The following is a 12,430-nucleotide window of genomic DNA, read 5'->3' as shown; positions in this document are numbered from 1 at the left end:
GTAGGGAAATCTGTCTTTAAACAGCATCCTCTGTGTTCTCTCTCGTTTTGCATTTTCTCCTCCATGCCTGGTGATATGTCAGCATGTTTGGGAGTTTTCTTTTAGCCGAAGTTCACAGTGATCAGATTAATCAAACAGAATTCTCTCTGCTTCTACCTCTTTTGCATTGCATTTGGAGCTATCGAACCTCTTGTCTGACTTGTTCTGCATTGTTTAGCCCATTCAGTGCATGATGAGAGAACACCTAACGCACAGGGTCAGATTTCCTGAATGACATATGTTAGACCACAACAAAGGAGAAAACCCTGGAGAGATTATAAGTCTTTTTCACTGCAGAAGATTAGAGAGCAAAGAAAATGTCTACATTACACAAAGAAAGAACAGTGCGACCGGAATAATGAATTCAACTTTCAGGTTTGGGACCAATTCACCAGACTGTTCTAAACACACTGGTGTGTATTTAAACCTCCATCCCCTGCCCAGAAGAACGGGCCTCTACCCAGATACAATAGCCCTTGAAGGCCACTGGGATGACTATTAACTCAGCACAGCAATAATAGGTTAAAAGATCCTCAGATTCTTGGAGAACTAAAGGTATCTATCTCCCAGGGTGACAGATTACACTTCAAAGACATTCAGAGAGGACAAGGGTCCCAGCATCCAGGACCTCTGAGGAGAATATGACCATTCCTCATATCGACAATCTGGTTTGCAATCAAACAACAAGGCATGTTTGAATGGCCTCTCCTTTGTCTCTTGTTTTAGGACTTAGTCTTATATTTCTTCTTCTGGATCCTGATAACCATGTATTTTAATAAGATCTGCATTCTTAGAGGTTCATTTTTTTATTCTATTCATGATAGAACATGTGCACACACATGAGAGAAAGAAAAAGAGGGAGAGAGAGGCACCTCCACCCTCCTCAGGACTTGATCATGCTGCAGTCCTCTTCTTCCTCTAGCCTGCCAAGATCCTGTGTACACACTCATGTATTTCAGGCTGACCAGGCAGGGGACTCAAACCACAAAGACAAGTGACTTCCAGCTCTGCAGTCCAGTAGGCTACCAACTGCACCATTGAAGCTGGACCTTTTTTTTTTTTTTTCAGACTTGCTTCCACATCTCAATTTCTAATTTCTTAGAGAAGCTGACTTTAGGATAGGACTCATTTTGTGCAATGGTAGCTACAGGTTCAAAAATATATAGGTTTATAGAAGATCAAAATAAGAAATGAAAATCAGTTTTCTGAGGTTAGAGGGTGACACAGTGGTAAAATGCAATGCTCTACAAGGCAATACCACATGGGAAGTTTCCTAGTTCAAATCCAGACATCTCTGAGTATGCTGAGCACAAGTGTGCCCATGATCTAGGACAAGTTGAAGGCTGAGGGTGGATCATGGCATCAAGACTGTTGACAGTGCTGTCTCTCTCTCCCTCTTTCTCTCTCTCTGTCTCTCTGCTCATGAACAAAATAAATGAATAAACTTTAACCACAACGATAGTTTTTTTCCTTTCTTTCTTTCTTTCTTTCTTTCTTTCTTTCTTTCTTTCTTTCTTTCTTTCTTTCTTTCTTTCTTTCTTTCTTTCTGTGAGAGGTTTTTGCTACAGGGCACGAGTGCATGCCAGAGAGACAGAAAGCGAGAAATCACCCCCACCTACCCCCACCCCCCCCCCCTCCGAGAGGATGGCCATACCACAATCCCTTCTCCTCCATTCTCCTCTTGGGATCTTGGGCATGGATGCACGCACGCACAAGAAGTGCCTGGCATGAGTTTAAGCCACCGGATCTGAGACTTGAACCACGGTGGACTACATGGGAGTCCATTGACAGAGCCATTACGCTAACTGCTGGTCCCTACCACAACAATAGTTTTTAAACTGGATTTCCTTAGGTGCCCTTCCCCCTCCAGTTTATTTTCAAAATAACAGCCAGGATAATTCTTCAAAGATTTGGGAGCAGCACTTGGTGTAATGGCTACATTGCTGGACTCCCATGTAGTTGACCATGGTTCAAGTCCTGGACCCGGAGGCTTAAACTCACACCGGGCATATGTGCATGCATGCCCAAGATAACGAGAGGAGAATGGAGGAGAAGGGATTGCAGTGTGACCATCCTTCATGGGGGGTGATTTCCCACTTTCTGTCTCTCTGTTTCTTTCTGTCTTTCTTTCAAGCGCATGCATCCTATAGCAAAAAAACTCTCCCCCCCAAAAAAAAAATCTTCAAAGATTTAACTCGAGTCGCACATCATTAGCTGAACACCTCCCACTGAATGAAATATTCAATCTGAGCCAAAGTCCTTAGGATGGTGTGTGAGGCTCTAGATACCGTTCCCTGAAACCTCACCAACCTCACTGTGCTCCCTTCCTCATGCTATTGAAGATGTAGTGGCCCTTGTATGTCTCTTGGCCATGCCAGGCATGCTTCTGCCTCTGAAACTCTTTTCTCTCTCTACAATGCTTTTCGTCAGTTGGCTCCATGGTGCACTGCCACATTTTTCAAGTCATTGTTCAAATGTTATCTTGCTGTTTAGGGGAGCCTGACCAGAACTATACCAGCATTCCTTTTTTTTTTTGAGAGGTTTTTGCCATAGGGTGCGTGCGCTCGCCAGACAGAGACAGAAAGTGAGAAATCACCCTCCAGGGGGGATGGCCACACCACAATCCCTTCTCCTCCATTCTCTTCTTGGCATCTTGGGCATGCACGCACATGCGCCCGGCGTGAGTTTCTGAGTTTTAAGCCACCGGGTCCGGGACTCAAACCACGGTCAACTACATGGGAGTCCAGCGACATAGCCATTACGTTAACTGCTAGTCCCCCAGCATTCCTTTTATACTGCTTTATTATTGCTTTCTTTTTGCAATATTTGCTGCTATCTAACGCATCTAACAATTTATATGTTACGTGTATCAATTGTGCTTTTACAATAGACTGTAAGAATATCTGTAGTTTTTTTTTCCTGTTGCTCTATTATCAATGCCTACTTTAGTGCCTAGCATAAATTAGGAACTCAGTAAATAGGTCCTAAGAATGAACTAATGATAAATGGATAGAAATGGGTGGCAGTCTCAGGTTTACAGCCAATGAGAAAGAAGAAAATTGGCCTAGTTAGTAATTAAATATAAGTGATGTTAATGAGAGTAGTATCTTAGGTCAAGGTAAATATTCCAAATAGCTCTCTTACAGGAAAAGGCTTTATTTTCTCTGGTGATTTGGGGAGTATATAATTTTTGAGAAAAACTGAACAGAGAATATAGGGGTATTCATGAATATGGTGTTCTAGTGTAATCAAGCAACGTGATGACTTTTGAGAATGCTGCATAATTTTTATTTTTTAGATTATTGGGAAAATATAAAACCAACAAAGGCTATTTGGGCATCTTTGATAAGGGAAATTTTAAAGATTACATGTGGTTACTTTACCACATGATTTATACTAATTCCCCACCTCAACCACAGTGAGAGACTATGCTTTTACTATTGAAAATGGGGGGAGGGTCACCTTTTAAAAAATAATTCTACAGGATAATCAAAAGTTTGCATTTCCTTTTAAAAAAATAACGTCTTTATTAGGATGTAATTCACAAGCTGTACAATTCACCTTTATAAATTGTCCAATTAAATGGTTTTCAATACACTCGCAGTTGTATAATCATCACCACGATAAAATTTTATAGAATTTTAATTGCCCCCAAAAGAAATCCCATCTCCATTTATCCCACCCTCTGTGTCTCTGGATTTGCCTATTCTGAGCAATGTAGAGGAGTCAAATCACACAATATGTGACTTTTTATACTTAATATAAAGTATTCAAGGTTCATTCATGTTGCATCAGCACTTTATTCCTCTTGTTATCAAAAGAGATTCCACTGTTTGAATATAATTATAATTTGTTTATGTTGATTTCCATTTGAGTTATTTTCACTCTTTACCTATTAAGTATACATAATGCTTCTATAAACATAGATATAAAAGTTTTTGCGTGGATGTATGTTTTCATTTTTCATTAATAAAATCTGTAAGTGAAATTGCTGGGTCATATTTTAATTCTACATTTAATATTTTGAGTAACTGCCAGACTGTTTTCCAGCATGGTCACACTATTTTACAACCCTGCTAACACTGTACGAGAGTTTTAATTTCTCTACATTCTCTATAGCATTTGTTATAATCTGTTTAATCACTAGCTGTCCTACTGGGTGTGAAGCAGTATTTCACTATAATTTTGATTCACATTTCCCTAGTGGTTAATGATCTTGAGTATATTTCCATACGAGTATTGGTCATTTGTCTATCTTCTTTGGAGAAATGTCTATTCAAATGTCTATTGCCTCCTTTTTAAAAAGGCAGTATTTTTAATTTTTTTCTTTTGGGGGGGAGGGGAACTCATGATAGAGCATGTGCATGTACATGAGAGAGAAAAACAAAGAGAAAAGGAGAGAGAGAGAGAGGAACCCTTCCTAGGGCCTGGTCACAATGCAATCTCTTTCCTCAAGTCCTCCAACTCACTGGGATCCTAGGCACCTTTGTTATTTGCGCCTTCCAAGTCACATCTAAGAAACCATCTAACTCAAGGTCATGAATATTTACTCTTTAGTTCTTGCTTTAAATCTATGATTTATTGTGAGTTAGTTTTGTGTATGGCATGAATTAGAAGTTCAACTCCATTTTTTGCATGTGAATATCCAGTAGTCTCAGCACCATCCATCGAAAAGATTATTTTCCTCCATTAAATTGTCTTAGCACTTCGGTCAAAAACAGATTAAGCATACATGCACAGGTTTATTTTAGTCTTTATTATGTCCCAATAATCTGTGTGTCTAATTTTTGTCAGTATTCTACCATCATTTTAGTAAATTTTTAAATTGGGAAGTGTGAGTCATCCAACTTTGTTTTCCATTTTTAAGCAAGTTTCACTGTTCTAGCTTTGGTAACTTATAAGGATTGTGTTGAAACTAAATCAATTTGTGAAGCCATTTCTAACAAAAAAATTAAGTCTTCAAATCTATAAACATGGGATATCCTTTCACTTATCTAGGTTTTCTTTCATTTCTTTTGACAATGCGTTATAGTTTTGTTGTACTAATCTTGCACCACCTTGGCAAAGTTATTTTTTTTAATTTAAATTTATTTATTTACATTCATTCACTATACATCATTACAGCAAACAAAATGAGATTTCCCATTCAGAATACACTGTATATTGGCTCAATCAAGCACAATCAACATATGTGCTATTTCCATTTCTTGTTTCCTATATATTTTGTTATATTTGCCATCCTTGATTTCCGATCCCTCACCCTCTGCCATGTCTCACCCTCCTTGCACTCTGTCTCTGGTACCCATGGTTGCTTTCTATGCCTTTCTCCCCATTTTGTTTATTCACTAATGAACTTAATTAATCTAAATACTTCCAATAGCAAGTGCAGCTGATATATACATATCCATGAACACAAGTCTGACTTTAGGCATAAACCTCAGTGAGTAGAATGAACATAATATAAATTAGCACTTAGCTGGGACTATATAGCTTACTGCAGTCAACAAATATGCATTTTTTTTAATTTCAAGAAAAATGTTTTTGTGGGTTTTTTTCCTCCTGAAACTTCTTTTTAATTAATTAATTTCCATTCATCCCCTAATCATGGTCACAGCATACAAAAAGTGATTTCCCATCCAGAATACACTGCATAGTAGCTTAATCATGTATGCTATCATCAATAATTTTCCATTTCTAGTTTCATAGACACACACACACACACACACACACACACACACACACACGTATAAATATATATATTTACCTCTACGTTTGATCCTCTGCCCTTTCCCACCCTCTTCTCACACTATCTCTGGTGTCTACAGTTGTATTCCATTCCTTTTCCCCCCACATTTTATTGATCACACAATTTCTTAAATAATCTAACTACTCTCAATAGCAAATTCAGCTGGTAATTTCAAGAAAAGTAGTTTTGAATGGGTAAGGAAATTTGCTTAAAACTTAAAGCCTGGAAACAGGTTAGTATTCTGCTCACATAGTAGGTAAATTGATAGCTCATGACAGGACAAAAACTCTTAAAACCAGACAACCAAGCCTAGGAGAAAAGCAGTACTATTTTAGTCAAAAGTCACAGAATGCTATTTCACCAGCTCAGTCTCATGTACTTTATCTTCTGTTGTGGTTCGATCTTCCTGAGTGAATTCTAGGATATAATATTTAACTCCAGACTTGTCTCTATGATTAAGTTAGCCATTTTTTAAGTTTTTGAACTCTCATTTCTGTGTGACTACATTTAATTTTCCTGACATAGCACTTCCTTGAGAACTTCTTGGAGATCTGGTCTGGTGATGGTAAATTCTTTCAGATTTTGTTTATCTGAGAATGGTCTTGTCTTTTCTTCCCATATGGAGGATAATCTCACTGGGTATAGGATTCTTGATTGAAATTGCTTTTCCCTTTACACTTTGAATATATTTTCCCATTCTTTCCTTGCTCGCATTGTTTCTGATGAGAGGCCTGCTGTTAGTCTGATGGGATATCCTTTGTAGGTAACCTGCTGTTTCTCTCTTGCCAATCTTAGTATCTTGTCTTTGTCTGTGGTTTTGGTCAGTCTGGCTATAATGTATCTTGGAGATCTTCTTGGGTTGATTCTATTTGGAGTCCTTTGTGTTTCTTGGGACTGGATCTTTGAGTGCCTCTCTAGGTTTGGAAAGTTTTCTTACAGGATTTCATGGAATAGATTATCAATGCCCTTATGAGTCTCTTTGCCTTCTGGGATTCAATTATCTGGATGTTTGGACATTTGATGGTATCTAGTATTTCTTGTATATTATTCTCAAATTTGGGGGCAATTTTCTCAGTCTTTGTGGTGGATTTTTCTATTCTAGAAATGTACTCTTCTACATCTGAGATTTTATTTTCTGTATAATTTAGTCTGCTTTTAATACTTCCAAGAGAGACTTTGACTTCCTGTATTACAGTCTTCATCTCTAACAGTTCCATTTGATACTTTTGTAAAGTGTGTAATTCCTCTTTTAGATCTTGCAAGAATTTCCTCACCTCCTGGAACTTGTCAGCTCCTTTGTCCTTTCTCTTCTGCAGCTCATTGTCTCTCTTGTCTTCCATCTCTGTTAGCTTCACCATTATGAATGTTCTAAATTCTTTATCAGACATTTCCATGATTTCCTTTGAACTGTCTGTGAATGAAGAGGAGTTATTCTTTTCCCTTGGAGGGGAGGTATTTTCTTGCTTTCCCATATTCCTTGTGGTCCTGCAGTGATTTCTGGTCATCTTATGGAAAACATGTTTCTTCCCAAACTTGAAGTTCAATCTGAGCATCCAGGAGCATGCAGAAAAGGAAACAGAGAGAGAAACAACAGCAACAAAAACAACCAAGAAACAGAGAAAAAGAGAAGAAAACAACTAAAAAAAAAAACTAAAAAAAAATTTTTTTTTTAAAAAAACAAAAATTAGAAAACCGCATGGCATGTAAGCCATGAAGGTACCTTCTGAGGCCTGCTCCCTTGCCTCTCCTGGGTTGGGAGGAAGAGAGGGGATTATTAACAAGATAAAGGGAGAGGAGGGCCTGAAAGCCAAGAAAATACTTTACCTTAAAAAATATTAAAAAAGAAAATTTACAAAAAAAAAAAGAGAATACAGAGACAGAGGTAGAGAGAGACAGAGACAGAGGCAAAGGCAGAGAGAAGGCTTGAGGGAGCTCTTACCACTGGAGTTTGTGGGCTAGAGGCTGAATTATTAGTAGAAAATCTTCACTTCTTTTTTCCCTGAAATCACTCTTGAATTCTCAAGAGTCATGAAGGTGTCTTCTGAGGCCTGCTCCCTTGCCTCTCCACTCGAGTTTGTGGGCTGGAGGCTGAATTATCAGTGGAAAATCTTCATTTTGCTTATTCCCCTGAAATCACTAGTTCTCAGGAGCCATGAAGGTGTCTTCTGAGGCCTCGGGAGAGTTATTCTTAAGTATTTTATTCTTGTTGATGTTACTGTAAACAAACTTTTCAAACATTTCTTTTTCAAATTCTTCATTGCTAATGTGTCATTGGTTTTGCATATTGACCTTATGTCCTACAACCTTTCTGAACTCATTTTTTAGTTCTTTTAGTGTGCTCATGTATGTGTATATACATGTATGTATGCATACCTAAGTGTATTCCTTACAATGGTCTCTATAAAAACTCACCTGCTACGTTAAGTTCTTTGACAAAACTTATTTAGGTCAAACACAAGAACTGAAGGAGGAAATATGTTCTTTGAGTTTCATGAGAGAAACTCATTGACCCTAAGATAATAGTCTTAGAAAAAATAATAAACAGTGATGTACACCTCTTATCAAATGTTATAGTGTTGACATTTATCTAATTATAATATTAGCAATAGCTATTATATATACCAGGAACCACACTTTTAAATTTTTATTTTATTTAATCTTCCCTATAATCATCTGAAATAAGAACAATTTCTATTCTCATTTTATAAGAAAGTAAGCCTAATAAGGGTCATAAGACTTGTCCAGGGGCATAGTTAATTAGATACAGTGGCAGTGCAGGGATTCCAATGGTAATTATGGAAACTGAGTCTCAGAGACATATTTTCCCAAGGTAACTCATCTAAAAGATCACAGGTCAGAGTTTGAACCTGAGTCCTCTGACTCCGTATTTCATGGCAGTATTCTTTACTGTCTATAGGAGAAAGTATGGGTCTTTTCAGAAGAACTGAACTACTGATAATAGAATTTCCTTGGGATGGGGAAACAAGACTATACATATGATATACATTGCTCTAGGATCATGTCTGTAAATGGCTCTCTTTTGGCTCCTACTAAAACACGCTTGCTGATGGAGAAGATGTTGGTTTCTAGCTGAGAGGGCTGGGCAACACCAGGAAATAATTGGAAGAAAATCATAGTGAAGACTTACATACTTATAGACAAACACCTCTCTAGAGCGCTTAAAGTCCACTTGGAAGTAAAGCAACAAAGAATGAATGTTATCTGAGAGCCAAAGGCACATAGGCAGTCCATCAACAGCTCACAGCATGAGACACCAAACAATCTGCCCTGGGCAGGCAGTTTCATTTAGAAATAAGTCATGTGCCAGTACTGGGAGATCATCCATACACAGGACCAAAAATCTTCAGTTTGATGGGTGGTTAGATGGTTGTTAAGTACTTAAACAAGATGGATCTTATTTTATTTCACTGATTTTTTTTTTTTTGGAGAGGTTTTATGCTATAGGGTGCATGTGTTCACCAGAAAGACAGAGAGAGAGAGAGAGACAGAAAGTGAGAAATCACTCCCCCGAGGGGATGGCCACACCGCAATCCCTTCTCCTCCATTCTCTCGGGATCTTGGGCACGCACGCACACGCACCTGGTATGAGTTTAAGTCACCAGGTCTGGGACTTGGACCATGGTTGAACACATGGGAGTCCAAAGACAGCCATTACACCAACTGCTGGTCCCCAATTTCACTGATTTTTAACCTCACCAGTTTTAAATGACATTTTAAGAATTATTTCACTTATAACAATTGTACATGCTAAAGTATAGCTTATTTGGTGAAAATATATTACAGCAAGTGTGTCTCCAAAAAATTTTATGACTAAAAATTTTGAAAATTATGTCCAAGCAATCTCTTTTAATGAGATTGATAAGGAAAAAAAATCAAATTTTGTACTATTTGACTTAGAAACAACAAGGGAAGCCTTATATGGTCTTATTGTAAGTATTCTATTTTTTTTTATTTTTAGAGAGATTTTTGCTATAGGGCATTGGTGCTCACTGGAGAGATAGACAGAAATGGAGAGACAGAAAGTGAAAAATCAACCCCCAAGGAGGTTTGCCACACTGCAATCCCTTCTCCTCCATTTTCCTCTTGGGGTTTTGGGTGCACACACACACATGCACCGGTGTGAGTTTAAGCTGCTGGATACAGGACTCGAACCAATGTCAAGTACATGGGAGTCCAGCAACATAACCATTATGCCATCTGCTGGTGCCTATAAATATTCTTAATAAGAATTAACAAGATTACTAATAATTACCTTTACATATTACTTTAGAGTTTACAAAATGCTTTTACGTATAACAGTATTTAATTACCATCACAATCTTTTTCTAAATAATTATTTATTTAACTTAATTTTCATTGTTATTAATATTATTATTTTCAATTTGCTGTAGGGCATGTGTACTTACCAGAAAGAGAGAGAGAAAATGAGAAAGTAAATCTCCAGGACTGAGACTTGTACCAGTTGGCCATGTGGGAGTCCAGCACCCTAAACTCCATGTCACCTGCTGGTGCTTTATCACAATCTTTTTGGTAAAATATTATTATCTTTATTTTATAGATAAGGAAGCTGACATACAGATTTTGTCTCAAAAAACATCAGCGCAATAGATGCTATGCTAGGTATTGCCATCCTGCCATCTTCTCCACCAATAAATCTCATCTACTGCTCTCCATACCTTTTGCAGTAGGTATTACTAATTCCATTCTGCAGATGAGTCTCAGGAAGAATAAATGTCCAATCCTGCAGCTAGTAGGAGACAGGGGATGGATTTGAGTACAGTTCTTTGGAGCCTAAATAAAGTGAACGCTTGTACGGTTAAAAGCCTTATGACAGCCCTATGATCTGAATTTAGGACCTTGAACACCTGAACTAAGAAAAGTTCAGTAACCTTTCCATGACCTCAGTAGGACTTGAATCTTCTGTTTCTTATAGACGAAAACATAAAGTATTGATCCATTTTCCTAATAACTAGTAACCTTAACTAATTCCTCAGTTTTTTTTTAATCTAAAGTCTAGCAACCGTTCATCCACATACTATAACCAACATATAGTATTTGCTGGACAGTAAACTGAGCTCTACAGACATGGAACAGAAAGAAGATTGCTAGGTTACCCAAGATCTGGCACACTCTCTAACAGGGTTTCCAGTTCTGTTAGATATTAACGCTAGATGACAGCGACAAGGGAATATGGAACAGAGTTTTACTCTCCATGAATCCCCTAAGCTGCTATATTGTATGTATGTGAGTAATTTAAGGGTCACTGGAACGGTAAAAACAAAGCAAAAAACAGTCACAACAACAAAAACACACTACCACCAAAGATATCAATTTTACCACCAAAGAATCCTATGAGATAACAGACCTTGTTCCTGGGTATTCGTTTTTAGTTAAAAATAAAGCGAACAGGTAGAAAATCCCTTGAACGTCAAGGAACTTAGCAGTGACTACTTCATACTATGAAAGTTTCACTGAACCTGTGGAACTTCTGTAAACCCTCATATATTAACACCAAAAAGGGCTTTTTAATTTTTTTCCAGCAGTCAAGAGCTCTTGAATTACAACTAGGGTAATTTGATAAGAACCAGCTTCTCATTGACCAGTACTGGATTGGCACTGACAGGTACCAAAGGCTTCACATATTTTCTCAGGTCATACAGCAAGCTTATAATTTTGTTACCATTGTAAAGATAATGGAACCAGGGATTCAAGCAATTAAGTCAGCTGCTAAAAGTCACAAAGCCGGTGAGTGAATTTAGGATTCTAACTCAGATAAGTTTAACTCTAAAGCTGCACTTTCCCAGGGCCGAGTAGAATATCAACAGGATAAATTAGTTATCCTGGGACATATACTACTTATGAACTGTGTGTCCCAGGATAAGTTATGTACCTGACTGAGTTTCAGTGTCTTCATTTTTTTTTTTTTTACTTCCATAGGGCCTGTGCCCTCGCCAGAGAGAGGGAAAGTGAGAAATCACCTCCTAGGTGGTATGGCCACACCACAGTCCCTTCTCCTACTTTCTCCTCTTAGGATTTTGGACATGCATGTATACATGCCCGCTGTGACTTTCAAGTCATCAGATATAGGGCTTGAGCCACAGTCAACCATGTGAGAGTCCAGCACTTTAATGGCCATGCAACCTGCTGGCCTCCAGTGTCTTCATCTTTTTATTTTTTTTTTTCTTTTAGAGAGATTTTTTTGCTATAGGGCACATGTGCTTGCCAGAAAGACAGAGAGAGACAGACAGAAAGCGAGAAATCATCTCCTTGGGGGGTGACCACGCCACAATCCCTTCTTCCTCCATTCTTCTCTTGGGATCTTGGGCATGCATGCACATGCGCCTGGCATGAGTTTAAGCCACCGGATCCGGGACTCGAACTACATGGGAGTTCAGCAACATAGCCATTACACTAACTGCTGGTCCCTTCATCTTTAAATGTACATAATAATAGAACTACTGTGATGATGAAAAACAAATAGATTAAATAGAAATAACACTACTACTGATTTTATAAGTTTGGTAGCTAATTTAAATAGGTAATCTGCATTAAAATACCTAGTAAACAATAAATACCACATAAATAAGAATTATTAAAAATTAGAGCTTTGGTGAAAAATAGAAT

The sequence above is a fragment of the Tupaia chinensis genome, unplaced genomic scaffold, assembly GCF_000334495.1.
Source record: "Tupaia chinensis unplaced genomic scaffold, TupChi_1.0 Scaffold149502_1, whole genome shotgun sequence".
Taxonomy (NCBI): domain Eukaryota; kingdom Metazoa; phylum Chordata; class Mammalia; order Scandentia; family Tupaiidae; genus Tupaia; species Tupaia belangeri.
This window is presented reverse-complemented; position numbering follows the sequence as displayed.